A 16,374-nucleotide genomic window follows, 5' to 3' on the forward strand; every position below is an offset into this window, starting at 1 on the left:
TCTCAGTCAAAAAAATTTTGAGCTATTTCCCAAAGCCATTTCAGATTTCTCCATACTGTGCACATACTAAACTACTTGCCACTGGATATACAACCAAGTTTAAAATGAACCACCAGAGAGTCTTCTGTAACCTCTGCAAAAAGGTACTAACTAAAAATAACCCCTAAGAATTCAGAATGAACAGCTGATACTATATAAAACACTGAAGGAATATGGAGGTCAGAAAATAAGCAAGGCTTGTGTGCATAAATGAAATGTTATGGGATCATTTACTTATGCATCAGTTGCTTTGTGTTTAACAAGAATTGGAATTGTCCAAGTATATTTATGAGGAGGCTCATAGATTAACTTCTGCTAAATTAATCCCTTCTTAGTGACAAAAAAGCTGTACATGGTGACTTCTTTGCCAGAGCAAAAAATTTCAAAGGCTATTTCCTCCATAAATTCCAGAGAAGTCTCTAAGGCATGATGGCTTCTTAGTTGATCATCTAACATTCCTTGTGAGAATAAAAATAAAAAAGAAAAATTTAGAAAGCTTAAATATTCCCTTGACAAAAGTGGCAATGACTCCCACTTATGGTGATGCAGTCATTCACTGACTTTGAGAAAGGCTGAAAGCCTTAAGGAATACTCTTTTTAGGAAAAGAATACTGTCCATAAAAAATACAGACTGTAAATCACTTTCCAAACAGATTTAGGTTAAGATTCCAGATTAAGTTAAGCCTTAGCTAACCTAATCCAGAGATCAGATGGGTTTTATGCAGAGAGAAGCTGATTGAATTTCACTTTAGAAACACACTACATTCAAATCCATTACTCTAAAACCTATTTTGGAACTAGTCTTTTTTATCTTGTTCTCATTGCAATATATGCATGTACATGAAAAAAAGCTGTCATGTGCATTTGAAATGTACAGACCCGGAGAACAAGTTATACAGAAGACAGAGACTTCAAAATATTTCATTCACATCTATAATTATTTATCATAAAGACTAAGACAGTGACCCAATGTTTCCTGTGTAGCAATGAATTAAGAGGTAGAACATTTAGCTGTGACTACAATGGGAAAATAACACGGTAAAAGAAGTCTGAACATAAACTGTTTTCTTAAACAGAAAGCATAAAATTCTGGCTTCAGTAAAATCAGTAGCATAACTTCTGCTGACTTCAGCAGGGTCACAGAAAGGAGAGGAGGCCAGCCTTCCTCATTAGCTTTATACTAAAATTTCCATGCTGCAAAAGCATACAACAAAGAACTCAAAAAATCAGTGATGAAAGAGATGATAATAAGGGCAGGGAACCTAGCTTGTAACTGACAGGTAAGAGCTAACAGCAGGTTTCAAAGAATCCTATTGTCCCACTTCTGAACACAAAGCTAGATCCCTGGCATAGTCAACCCCAGATGACTCTGGTAGATTTGAAAAGCAGCCTGAAATTTAAATGACTGCCAATCTGCTGGACACAGACTGAGTTCAGAAACTGCTTGAGAAAAAGTTGCAGATTGGCCATTACAGATTTCAACTTCGAAGATTTCAACTTTGAACACAGGAGTAAAGCTTCGCAAGTTGAAAATACTAGGACAGCTCACAGAAACAAAACATTACCTGAAGGTTTAAATATTCATTTCGTAGTACTAGCAGTGCAGACAGCAGAAGCAAGTGTTTAGATCTCAGTTTCTCTGATTAGCTTATCAATTCCCAAAAAAATGAAAGTGAATATTGAAGAAGTTCATTTGGTTACTTGAAAAGATTCAACTGAGTAACTGCCTTTCTGAGTTACTTTAGTGCAAACATTTGTGACACTAGCAACATTTTTTTCTAACTTGGATCATTCTGCACATCTCAGGTGATGAAATACAGCCTAGTGAATTACTAAGAATGTATATGAAATTCCAGTCTCATTTTAACACATCCCAAGATCTTGGTCTTATTTCTACTTAGTGTATTTCTGACATATACCAAAAAGTCACATATTATCATATTTCTAGTCCAACAAGTTAAAGCTGCACAAAATAAGAACAGCTAAAAACAGGCATTTCAAATACATAGTCAAAAGAGTGAAGAACACAGACTTACAGTAACACGTGCTTGGCACTTAGAATTTCAAGACTTTTGAAGTATGAAGCATTGCCAAATAGTAGCTCATGTGTTAAGTGCATTGTCAGATGGCTACACTCTGGATAATATTAAATAATATCAGTGTATTCTTGCTCTGCAACAAGAATGTGGAAAGAATGACCTTCATACTGTCTAGCTGACAATTAGAGAAGGGGAATAGCTCTTTCATTTCAAAAGGGTAGCTGAAAGGATAGAAATGCCTATCTGATCTGAATTTGTTCCTTTAAGGACTTGCAGTATAATTAAAAGTTACTGTAAGTAATGTAGAAACCTATTCTGTACAGACACAAGGACTTTTAAAGAGGGCCCCACTCATATCAATAAGATCAGGATTCCCAGTGACATCTTCTTGGCGGGGATGTAAGTTAGCTGGTTTTGAAAGTGCAGCATACTTCTCTCTCTGTGTTTGTTTTACTATGTTTAGTGATGGGAAAGAAAATAACTCAGGAAGACTTCACTTAGGTGAAGCAATCCTCCTATTTTATTACGTTGCTTCCAAACGTAAGAGGCGATGGTGGTATAGCAGCAGAGGTTGAAATCTCCCATCAGCATTCTACTACACATCAGTATTAAAGACTTTGCAGGAAAAAAAAAGCAGAACAGCTTCATAAATGCAACATGGCTTTCCATGTTGCTATCCATGTTACAGGCTGATGCAAGCCTTTTTTTCTAAGATGAACTTCATTTCTTGAAATACTGAGCATTCAGAAGTTCTGTTGAAGTCATAAGAAACTGAAGGTAAACCAGCACCACAGTATGTTTTTCTTGAATATGACTTCATTACATTCTCACTACTACCATATCTCAATTGGATAGTTCTACTTACAAAAACATTCTGCAGATAGCATCTAAGCAATACTGTAATGGACTACTTGCACATGCGTAATCAGAGCAGATTAAAGGGGAACACGAGTAAGAAGCATATGGATACTTTTTAATATCTAAATACTACCAGAAGCTGCAATATAGCTCCTTACTACTGGTCTGCATTTCTTTTACTAGATGAAATCTAGTAAAAATCTGCTTTTGCTACATTCTAGTCTGCTTACCGATTAAAGGTAAACTATTTGGTGGAATTTATACCAATTAGCTTTTAAGAGCCAGTTCAATAATCATACAATCATATATATCATTATAATCATACAACTGTATAATCATTCAGGATTTTTTTCCTTAATGTCATCCTTTTTTTCTACCTTAGTGTCATTCCTCCTTTTATGAAAGGATTAATTGCTTACTGTTCTGGGAAGCTACCCTCTTTACAATACAAGTACATTTAGAAGGGTTTTCGATATCTGTATCTAGAGCCCACTTGATATTTTGACAACACGAGCTGTTTCTCATAAGTTTTGGTTAGGCTAGTCACGACACTAAGGATAAAATAACTTTACCCTCAAAGGAGGTATTGCAATTTTTATAGTTTGAAGGCCTCAAGTATCCCACCCAGGTTAGCTGTCTGTGCTTAAAGTTAGTTTTGATATGATACAGTTCCATGGCTTTGAATGAAACTATCACAAAAAGACCTGGGTAAAAACAAAACAAACCTGCTAGAAGCTTCTACCCCTTCTATCTGCATTTAATAATTGCATTTAAGTTCCAGCTGTTGACCATTGCCCTTGCCTGAATTACACAGCAGTTTGTCTGGTGATATATCTCACAAATTTGAACCCCAACCTGACCTGTCTTTCTGGCTTGACCTTGGACCTACCTCATAATTACAGATGTGTTTGGTGGTCACTTGACTGCTGGCTGAATCTGACTATCATTACCAGGCCCTTTTCACTCTCCCTGTTCAGCATTGCCACACTATCCCCTGCCAATAACATCACTGCTCCAGAATACTTCACTTCCACATTTAGCTTCCAGCTTACCTCCCATTGTGAAACAACTTATTCTTACTGTGCCCTGACGAGCTTAAGTCCCACAAGAGTCCAAAGAGAGAAAAAGGCTCCAAATAACTTACAGTAAGCTCTGGGAGCTTCAGTTCTATCCATTCCTGAAATCGGGAATAGATATTAAATGCACTTTAATGCTCTTTAATATCTTCATCAGTGACATCAACAGTGGAATCAAGTACAAGTTTGTAGATGGCACCAAGCTGTGTGGTGTGGTCAACATGTCCGAGGGGTGGATGCTGTGAATAGAGATCTAGGCAGGCTAGTGAAACCTGGAGAACCTCATGAGGTTCAACAAATCCAAGCACAAGATCCTGCATCAAGGTTGAGGTGACCCACACTACCGATACAAGCTGGGGGATGAAAGGATTGAGAGCAGCCTTGCTGAAAAAGGATGTGGGGATACTGGTGAATGATAGGGTCAACATGAGCCAGCAATGTGCCCTTACAGCCCAAACTGCCAACCACCTCCACTGCATCAAAAGAAGCATGGTCAGCAGGTTAAGGGATGTGATCCTACCCCACTGTTCTGTGCTGGTGAGACCTCACCTGCATTACTGCATCCAGATGTAGAGTCCTCAGTACAGGAGAGACACCTGTTAGAGCTTGTCCAGAAGAGGGCTACAAAATGATCCAAGGGATGGAACACCTCCCTTACGATGATAGGCTGAAAGAGCTGAGGCTGTTCAGCCTGGAGAAGGCTCTGAGGTACATCTGAGAGCAGCCTTTAAGTACCTAAAGGGGGGGACTATAAGAAGGAAGGGGACAGACTCCTTAGCAGGATCTGCTATGATGAGACACAGGGAAATACTTTCAAATTAAAAGAGGGGAGATTTAGATTGGATGTAAGGCAGAAGTTTTTTAAAGTATGAGTGGTAAGGCACTGAAACAGGTTGCTTAGATACAGTGATGGATGCCTCAACCATGGAGACATTCAAGATCAGGCTGGACCAGGCTCTGAGCAACCTGATATACCTGTAGATGCCCTTGTTCATTGCAGGGAAGTTGGAGTCGATGACCTTCAAGGGTCTCTCGCATCTGAAACGATTCTATGAGTCTGTTATATTTTTGAAGGTTATAACCATTGCTAGTAACTTTCTTTGTAGTCCTGTGTAGCTAGTAACATTCACGTCTGAATGAAGTGACAACATAAGAACCTAAAATATCTAGAGAAACATATGAATGAGTCCTTTTTTTCTTTCCTAGTTAATAAAGAAAAGGTGACACAAAAATATCAAAAGAACTGAAAAGCAAAAAAGAAAAAGTCACTGAGACTGTGTTGTCTGCTCTTCTGGAGAAGGAGAGGGATGCTTAGAAAAACTATATTAAGTATTATATTTCATTGTACTTCAGTAGTAAAAATGAACCATGCTTTCTCAAAAAAAGTATTCAAATTATATTTATTGCCTCATGTTCTACAAAAATCCTTCTTAATTGGTGTAATTTTAAAATATATATAAAAGACTATTTTGTAACTACAAGAAGACATCACAAGTCAAGTGTATGATATCCATGAAACACTGCTTAGGTGGTAGAATTCTACCCCAAATATAAAATTTTTCCTACTTATAGAATAGTGTTCTAATATGAGAATACATTAGTCATCAGCAAATTCTTCCTGTGTTCGATTCTATGCCAATGAAGCTGCACTACTGCTACTTGTAAGAAGGTAAAAGAAACAGGCTTAATCTAGATAGCTCCTAAGAAAAACTGCTTGTGCTAAGAAACCAAGAGCCTTAACCTTATTAATACTACCAACACAAGACTTAATATCATAAATGACTGAAATACAGTAAAATTATCCCATAGAAGGTGTGCAGTTCCAGGTAGGATCAGAAACTACCATGACATGAAGTGATGCCATACATATATAGCAATATGAAGACAAGGGGTAAAGTGTCAATAGTATTTATTATTCCAAGTTCAGTACCAAAACTTCTAGGATGCTACTGCAGAACTGCCAAACAAGATCAAAAGTCTTAATCACTCATGCAGCTTGCCTTTGACAATTGGATGAAACTAGATGCACTCAAAGGGAGCCCAAAAAAGCTAAGCACCCCTATGAAAGTTCTGTCAAGTGACTGCTGAGAGACAAAGATTAGACTATGTTACATAGCAACTGAAACTTTCTTTTCACTGATATTTGATCAGTGCATATGCCTTATCAAACAGAAGCTCAAATTGTTTCTGAATCTCTGCTGTTGATATCATCTTGCAACAGTGAATTCCACAGCAAAAGTGTGCACTGCCAGAGCAGCATTTTGAAAACTTTTAGAGCTGCAAGTGCTTTGCATATTTACTTGCCACATGCTGTGAAATAAGATGAAGAGATTGACTTCTCTCTAAAGTTTCATTATTTGCACTCTGTTATAGTGTTATTAATTCAACTCATTTCACTTAATTACTTAACTAATCCCTGAGAAAAAAAGTACCAGTCTTCTTACGCTCTTCATACTTGCTGCAGCTCTTTGAAGCAAAGAGCAAAGCAGACTTTCTCCTTCAGTGCCAAAAATATTTCCAAAATGAAGAAGTATCACTCCTTTGTCTAGGAAATATGATTTTAATCCCCTCAGTCCCAGTACAGATAAAGCTCAAGCATTAAGACAGCACAGCACAAAGATGAACACATCACATCACTGTGACACATTCTCAGTCCAACATGTGCAATTAAAACTGTAAAGGCATGTGTCTCTCTGCAATTTACTACTCCAAAGGAGTCAAAGATAATACTTTTGTTTTAGGCATAGATAAATGATCACTGCCAATTTTTAAAGGCCAGCAGCTTAGAAAACAAAACTGAAAAGCCAGTCACTAGGCTAATCCATGTAAAAATGGTATCACAGACAGTACTATCACAGACAGTACTCTGCTCTTTTCCTGCAGAAAAGCTGTTTGGCTTCATTTGCTGACGTACTCTGATTCTCTGATACGCTGATTCTCACTGAAACTACAGAGAACTTTTTCAAATAATTGGATAGTTTTTTACGAAGGTCATGTGATCACCTCACTGCTGAAACTATATATCAAAGAAGGCAGCCGCTGTGAGAGCACAGTACAGCATCTATTTTCACACAGCGTGTAACTTAGTAGAATTCTGTTCTATATTAAGTGGATGACATAAACTAGAGCAAAGAACCATGGAAGCTGAGTCTCCCTCTCTCCCTGCTGCCTTTCCCTCTCCTGCCTCCCAACTTGTCCGCTGCACAGCACCCCGAGGTAAAATGCCAGCAGAAGCTATGCTTGTGAGCAGCTATGTGGAATAAGCATGTTCTCTCATGTCTTTTTTTGTCTTTTTCTCCAATAAGGAGAGGTTACTCAGTTAATAACTGAAACTGAATGTGCATAAATTAAATTCCCCAAACCATGGAGAGGCTAAAGTAAGAAATAAACCTCTGAAGCAATACGTACTTCCAAGTGCCATACTCAAGAAAACTAACCTCTGTAAGAATTGTAACTGTCTGAGCTACAAACTTTTAAAAAGACTAAAACATATCTTTCTCAATCCTAAACTGGCATAAGACAGAGAAGAATAAAAAATCTGAGAAATTATAGTGAAAAAAAGAATGCAAAGCTCTCCAAGGGAGCAATGTACATTCATTCAACTTCAAATGACAATTACGTTCTTTTTTCTAAGAAAATTTTTTTGCTTTCTTGATTATATATTTAAAAAATTAAGTCATTTCATTATAAAGTAGGTTTAAAATTAGAATACTGCCAAGAAGCTTAGACTTAACATTCAAATTAGTAATGAAACTGACAGATTGAAGGAGAAAACAGAAATGTATTGAAGTAAAGCTCAGTAAAGACAAAAGGGAAGTGATTCACAGTCATTATTCTTTTCTGATGCTCAAAGACAAAATTGGGATTAACTGGCTTGGCAGCTGTTCCACATGGATTGGTCAGACTAGGCAGCACAATGAATACTGACTCTCGATGTCAAGATGATAACCTCCCCGAAATGGAAAGTGGTACACAGCACAGCAATCTCAGCTGATGGCATACACATTGAGAGTTTATTACTTACTTTAACAAAAAAAAAACAAAAAAAAAACAACTATTAGAGAAGATTGTTTGCTAAAGGCAAATGCATGGCTAGTGTTTTTTCACTCTCTTCATTCACCAAAAGGTAGACAACTGCTGGTTTTAATGTACTATTCACTAACATAAATTGGAGTTGCAGGCTGGCAGCTTTGCTTCCCAAATGCTGTGCCTGGAAACATCAGCCAATCCTTTTGACCTTAAAAATTCCTAGAAAGGAAATCAATGGCAGCAGCACAGATAAACTTACACTTAGTTACTGTAGGTGTTTATATTGCTTTTCTCTGGCCTTCCCCAGCTACTTCTAAATTAGTCATACTTACACTCTAGTTTTGATGTTTTAACTTTCTTAACCAAATGTAAGAAAGTCTAGGAGGTTTTTGGAATGCGTAGAGGACAACTTCCTGATACAGCTGGTCAGAGAGCCCATGAGAGGAACTGCCCCACTAGACCAGCTGTTCACAAACAGGGAAGGTTTGGTGGGAGATGTGGAGGTTGGAGGCTGTCTTGGACAGAGTGACCATGAAATGATAGACTTTTCGATTCATGGTGGAGCCTGGAGGGGGAATAGTAAAATTGCTACCTTGGACTTCAGGAGGGCGGACTTCGAATTGTTCAAGGGACTAATAGGGGGAGTCCCCTGGCATTCAGTCTTAGAGAGTAAAAGGGTCCAAGAGAGCTGGTTGCTCTTCAAGAAGGAAGTCTTAAGGGCGCAGGAGCAGGCAGTCCCCCTGAGCTGCAAAATGAGCTGGCGGGGAAGAAGACCGGCATGGATGAATAGGGAGCTATTCCTGAGGCTCCAGGAGAAAAAGAGAATCTACCACCTGCGGAAAGAGGGACAGGCAACTCAGAATGAATACAAGGAAATCGTTAGGATGTGTAGAGGTGAAATCAGAAAGGCAAAAGCCCAGCTTGAATTTAACCTAGCCGCAGGGGTGAAAAGGAATAAGAAACTCTTTTATAAATACATTAAGAGTAAGAGGAGGATAAAGGAGAATATCCACTCTTTGCTGGATGAGGCTGGGAATGTGACCACTGAGGATAAGGAAAAGGCAGAGGTTCTGAATGCCTTCTTTACGTCTGTCTTTAAAAGTCAGACCAGTTATCCTCAGGACACTCCTCTCTCTGACCTGGTAATCTCGGCTGGGGAGCACACTGACCCCCCTGTGATTCTGAAAGAAACAGAGACCTACTGCTCCAACTGGACTATCACAGGCCGATGGGGCCAGATGAGATCCACCCGAGAGTGCTGAGGGAACTGGCGGAGTTGATAGCCGAGCCACTTTCCATCATCTATCAGCGCTCCTTGTTGACTGGTGAGGTCCCAGAAGACTGGAGGCTTGCCAGTGTGACTCCCATTTACAAGAAAGTTCATAAGGAGGATCTGGGGAACTACAGGCCTGTTAGCCTGACCTCAGAGCCAGGGAAGGTTATGGAGCAGACTGTCTTGAGGGAGACCATGCAGCACGTGCGGTGTGACCGGGGGATCAGGCCTAGCCAGCATGGGTTTGTGAAGGGCAGGTCCTGTTTGACCAACCTGATCTCCTTCTATGATCTAGTGACCCATCTGGTGGATGAGGGAAAGGCTGTTGATGTGGTCCACTTAGACTTCTGCAAAGCCTTTGACACTGTCTCCCACAGAGAAGCTGGCAGCCCGAGGCTTGGATGGATACACTCTTGGCTGTGTGAGGAGCTGGCTAGAGGGCCGGGCACAGAGAGTGGTGGTGAATGGAGTCAAATCCAGCTGGCGACCAGTCATGAGTGGTGTTCCCCAGGGGTCGGTGCTGGGGCCTGTCCTCTTCAATATCTTTATTGATGACCTGGATGAGGGCATCAAGTGCACCCTCAGTAAATTCGCAGATGACACCAAATTGGCTGAAAGTGTGGATCTGCCTAGGGGTAGCGAGGCCATACAGAGGGATCTGGACAGGCTGGAGAGCTGGGCTGAAGCCAATGGGATGAGTTTCAACAAGGCCAAATGCCGGGTCCTGCACTTCGGCTACAACAACCCCAGGCAACGCTACAGGCTTGGGGCGGTGTGGCTGGAGGACTGCGTAGAGGAAATGGACCTGGGGGTATTGATTGATGCTCGGCTGAATATGAGCCGACAGTGTGCCCAGGTGGCCAAGAAGGCCAATGGCATCCTGGCTTGCATCAGAAACAGTGTTGCAAGCAGGAGCAGAGAGGTGATTGTTCCCCTATACTCAGCACTGGTGAGGCCGCACCTCGAGTGCTGTGTCCAGTTTTGGGCCCCTCACTGCAAGAAAGCCCTGGAATGTGTTCAAAGGAGGGCAACAAAGCTGGTGAGGGGTCTGGAGCACAGGCCATATGAGGAGAGGCTGAAGGGGCTGGGAATGTTCAGCCTGGAGAAGAGGAGGCTCAGGGGAGACCTCATTGCTCTCTATAACTTCCTGAAGGGAGGTTGTAGTGAGCTGGGGGTCGGCCTCTTCTCTCGTGTCATTAGTGATAGGACCAGAGGGAATGGCTTCAAGCTACGGCAGGGGAGATTCAGGCTGGACATTAGGAAGTATTACTTTTCAGAAAGGGTGGTCAGGCACTGGAATGGACTGCCCAGGGAGGTGGTGGAGTCACCGAGCCTGGGGGTGTTCAAGGAAAGGCTGGATGTTGTGTTGAGGGACGTGGTTTAGTGGGAGCTATTGGGAATAGGTGAACGGTTGGACTGGGTGATCTTTTAGGTCTTTTCCAACCTTGGTGATTCTATGATTCTATGATTCTAAAAGCTGTGGCATTAAAAACTCATTTTTTAAAATTTCTATTTCCTAAGGCAACTCTTGTTCTTTAAATTAAGCTAACTGTATGTTAGTGATAAGTAACGCCAGTTAATGTAGCTTTACAATAAGAGATAAAATTTAGAAATGATAGATAACATGCACAGCTGACAGGTCTATTCAGAACTTGGAAGTCTTACTAAAAAGTGAAAAAGAAAACCTCATGTATCCATTAGCCAATATAAACAGAATTAGCAAGCTAGTCTGATCTGGGCCAGAAAAATTAAATTCAGGACACACTTTCTATTGTAGAAGTGATAAAGATGGTGACAGTAGCAATCAAAAAACTGGTAAACAGTATGTGTTGAAAACCTCCAGAGAGAGATATCACATTCGGTGATCTGAGGGCAAGGAATTCCATCATTCCATAAAACAGAGAAAGGAACTGAAGATAATTAGTTAAAAATTAAGCCTGAATGCTGAGCACGCTTCAAAGTGGAGTTGGGAGGACAGGACAGGGAGTACAAAGCAGATTTCACTCTTTCTATGAACAACCTGAACGAGTCATTCTTCTTAACTTTGTCATGCAATTGTCTTTCCCTTCCCAAAGTTCATTTACAATGGACAGCACTGACATTTTGCCAGACTTGTGGCTGCGCTGTCACCTGTGAAAAACTACAGGCTGACTCTGAAATTTCATCTCCTCTTCTTTTGGAAGAAGGCCACCTGCATGACTGCCCCACTTAATGGTCACAACTGGGACCTGGCAGGAAGAGCTGGAAAACACCCTATTGAAGCACTTCTTCATCTGAAGCTTCCTGTTCAGTTTATAATGCCACCTAACAACCAGAGTCCACACTGCATCCCATGCCCACAGTTCATCCCCAAGTAGTACATACACAAGCTAAGAAAGTGCATGAGTCTCCTGAAGACCTTTTTTCTTACAGGAAGTAAAACAAATACAGAAATCTTCATCCACCTGAATAAGAAATCAAGCAAGGAGGTAGAAAACCAGCATGGCTGAGCAAGGATTTGCAGGTCAGACAAAGGGAAAAGAAAGAAAAATATAAGCAGTGGAAGCAAGCATGAGTGGCATGGGAAGAATATAAGGATGTTGTCTAGATGTGGGGAGATGGGATCAGAAAAGCCAAAGGTGAATACTGAACTGAATTTGGAAAGGGATGTGAAAAGTAACAAGAAGGGATTCTTTAGGTATATGGGTCAGAAGAGATACTCAAAAGAGAGTGTAACCCTTCTAATAAAGAGAAAAATGGCTTCATCAGACACAGAGGTACTCAGTGAGTTCTTTGTCTTGGTCTTCATTGGCAATAATGTACCCATGTACCACATGTACCACATCCTCAATTACTATGCAGTGGTCAGGGGAACAAAATTCTCCCCACTGTAAAATAAGAGAAAGTCCAAGACCACCTCATGAGAGTGAATGTGTATGCCTATGGAGATGAATGACGTAAATCCCAGGGTCCTGAAGAAAAAAACTGATGTGGTGGTCATTTTGGTAATGCTTGGCAGCCACATCAATTCTGAGTAGTCATGGCCTGAGAAGTCCCTGGTGACTAGATGAAGGGAAACATCAACCCACTTTTTAAGAAAGAGAGAAATGAAGATGCAAGGAAATACAGGCCAATGAGCTTCAAGACTCTGCTTGGGAAGACCATGGGCAGAAGCCCTTTGAAGCTATGTTCAGGCACATGCATGATGAGGAGGTAATCCAAGAAAGCCACACAGCTTCACTAAGGACAGATCATACCTCACCAATCTGATGATCTTCTACAATGGAGTGACAAAGGAAAAGCAACTAATGTCATCTACTTGTGCAAGGTTTCTGACATGGTCTCATACCATATTCTTATCTCTAAGTTGGAGAGATATGGATATTAAGGGCGGACTGTTCAGCAAATAAATAATTGGTTGCATGGCCACTGTCAGTGGACTGTGGTCAATGGTTCTATGTCCAGGTGGAGGCTGGTGATGAGTGGTGTCCCCCAGGGGTCCATCTTTAGACCACTACTCTTCAACATTTTTATTAACAACCCAGATGGTGGGACTGAGTCTACCCTCAGCAAGGGTGCTGATGACAGTAAGCCTAGTGGTGCAGCTGACACAAAAGAAGGGAGGGATGCCAGCCAGAGGGACCTGGACAGGCTTGAGAAGTGGACTTAATGAGGTTCAAGAAGGCCAATTGCAAAGCCCCTTTACTGCCATCTGTTGTATAGCAATAAAACTTAATGGAATAGTGGTGGAAAGATTCAAACTCCATATCCCCAACATTAATCTCTGTTGTAGAAGCCCAGCATAATAAAACAGGAGGCATTACTTCTGGAGTAGCCCTCATATGCTATACAGTTAGTGTATATAAGCAACAGAATTTACTGGTACATATATATTTTTTTATTAAAACATAAAAAAGAGTGAGCAACAATAACATAAAACTAGTGGGATATTTGATGTTGTTTTTGTGAAACTAATGCATCAATGTCTAGTTCAAAGAAAGTACTTGAAATTCTCAATGAGTTCTTGAGATGTTAATCAAATATTTTTTTCACTATTCCTGTCCTTCACTCTTGAAAATAGTGGTTCACAAATGTACAGACTGCTAAAAAGCAACTACACAAATAAGGCATTATTGTGAAGACAGGTCTTTTAAAAGTTTGGTAAAGGGGCATGATCAAATTTTTGATTTGAATATCTATCTGATTGTAATCTTATGTATTCCATTTGAAAATTTGCAGAGAGCAGCCCTGCTGAGAAGGACATAGGAGTTCTAGTGGATGCAAAACTGAACATGAGCCAGCAGAGTGCTGCTTCTCCTCTTCCTTGTGTGAGAACTGTTGACATCTCTTATTTCTGTGTACTAGGCAATAACCTTATGAAAAGTCAGGCAATTTCATTCTGTTATGTAGACTGGTTGAGTACTATGAGGAGAAAGAGGAATGAAGTAGAAGCAGTATGCTTGTGGTATAATACCCAAGAAGAAAAATCGTAAAAGTTGAGTGCCAAAGATGAGTATGAAGCAGAAGAAATAGGGTAGTAGGAATACTGCAGGAGAGAAACAGAAGTTTTATATGATTTGAAAGAAAAAAGAAAGGAAAAATATATGAAGAGAATTGGGAACAGGCTGAGAACATAGAATAAGAACATACTTCCCTTTCGCTTTGTTTCATGGGTGTTGGTTCTCCAAGATAAAATACAGATATCAGACTTTTGGCTTGCATTTGATGTGCCTTTGCATTACATTTTCTACCTGGAAATATCAAAGAGCATATCAGTTTTAACCTTCAAAATCTCAAATCTGTTTGTGACTGTTTTTCAGATGCAGCTCTTTGCAGTCTATCCACTAACACAGAGTGCGACTCACCTACCCCTCCTGCTTTGCCTGTCCTTACTTGTATTCTTCAATCACAGTATCCCAGTTGTGTGAATCATCCCATCAGATATGACTTAGATTATAGCTTTCTAATTGCACCATGGATCTCATCTCCTCAGCTTATTTCCCATGCTGCATGCATTAGTATAGAGGCTCTTCAGCTGGGCTATCAGCCACATTAATTTCCTGGAGGAGCCCTCTTAAAATCCTTTGGGATAAATCCAAGATTTTCCCCTGCTGCTTACCATGGCAGCAGTGTTTCTCTGTAATTCTGTGGTACAACCTCCTTCCCCATCAAATCTAGTTAAAAGCTCTGGTGATGAGCCTAGCCAGCTTGCTGCCAAGGATATTCTTGCCCCTCAAGGTCAGCTCCATCTCATCCAACATCAACATTCCTGGTCTACTGAAAGTGCATCTTAGATCATAGGTTAGATCTCTAAGATCATCTATTCCAATTGCTCACCTCTCACCAATATTTCCATATATTTGTCTCCAAAACCTCCAAGGTTGGACTCTATAACCTCCCTGGACGGCCCATTCCAGTACCTGACCACTCTTTCAGAGAAGAGGTTTATCCTAACATCCAGCCTGAACCTCCCATGGCACAACTTGAGGCCATTCTCTCTGGTCCTATCACTGACCCTCACATTGCTGCAATCTCCTTTCAGGTAGTTGTAAGAAAGTGATAACGTCTCTATTGAACCTCATCCTCTCCAGACTGAACAATCCTAGTTTACTCTTCTGTTCCTCATAAGAATTGTGCTCCAGACCCCACGCCAGCTTCACTGCCCTTCTTTGAACACACTCCACGGCCTTAATGTCTTTCTTGTAATGAGTGGCCCAAAAAGTAACAGTCTCAAGGTATGTCCTCACAAGGGCTGAGTAAAGAGAGATGATCACTTCCCAGCTCCTGCAGGCAACATTATTTCTGGTACCAGCCAGGATACCATTGGCGTTCTTGGCCACCTGGACACACTCACATTCAGCTGAGTGTTGACAAATACCCCAGGTTCTGTTTCCTCTACACAGTTGTCATGGTTTTATGATTTTTGGTCATCAGTATTCCACACCATAACATCATGTAATGCACTGGGGGTGGGGTTTGATATCTGCCGAATGTTCGTCTGTCGGAGAAGAACTACATTTCCCCAGGAGGCTTTGCGGTCAGCAAGGGGATATAACTCCATGCAAGGTCACCTGAGCTCTCTTCTTCGCCTGCTCTTCACTGTCTGCGCTTCGCTATCTGCGCTTCGCCGTCTGTACTTCAGTCACTCAACTGGACTGCACTTCTCACCCCAGCATTGTGGTGAGGTCTATACAATTCAAACAGACTCTCTCTCTCTCTCTCATTGTATTTTACTAATACTATATTTAGTAAAATCATTTGTTCCACCTCAGATCAGTGCTGTTGTTTTCAAGTATTTTGGGGTCCCCTGCTTCCCCTTTCCCAGAGGCGCGGATCCGCAGATCCCTCCCCCCTGCTGGTCACGGAACTGGGCCGGACCAGCCCATAAGCCGTTGACAACAGTCTTCCAGGCTTTCTGACCCAAGCCAGTAACACTGCATGAGATTACTGTTATCAAAGTGCAGGACATGGCATTTGGTCTTCATAGAATCACAGAATGGCTTGGGTTGAAAGAGACCCCAATGATCATCAAGCTCCAACTCCCTGTTACTGGCAGGGCTGCCAACCTCTGTATCTAATACTAGACCAGGCTGCCTAGAGCCCCATCCAACCTGGCTTGAACACCTCCAGGGACAGAGCATCCACAACCACTCTGGGCAGCCTGTTCCAGCACCTCACTACTCTCACTACCTCCCCCTGACATCCAACCTAAACCTTCCCTCCTTCAACTTAAAACCATTTCCCCTTGTCCTGCCATTATCTAACCTCGTGAAGAGTTGATCCTCCCTTTAGGTACTGGAAGGCTGCAATGAGGTCACCCTGCAGCCTTCTCTTTTCCAGGCTGAACAACCCCAACTCCCTCAGCCTGTCTTCGGATGGGTGATGCTCCAGCCCTCTGATCATCTTTGTGGCCCTCCTCTAGACCCCCTCTAACAGCTCCCTGTCTTTCTTGTACTGGGGGCCCCAGCCCTGTACACAGTACTCCAGATGGGGCCTCATGAGGGCAGAGTAGAAGTTTTGTTGAACTTCATTCTATTGGCCTCAGTCCAGTGATCCAGCCCATCCAGATCCCCCATCCCTT

Source organism: Centrocercus urophasianus, unplaced genomic scaffold, assembly GCF_019232065.1.
Source record: "Centrocercus urophasianus isolate 14NV4802_14NV808 unplaced genomic scaffold, USGS_Curo_1.0 seq_12, whole genome shotgun sequence".
In the NCBI taxonomy this organism is placed as follows: Eukaryota; Metazoa; Chordata; class Aves; order Galliformes; family Phasianidae; genus Centrocercus; species Centrocercus urophasianus.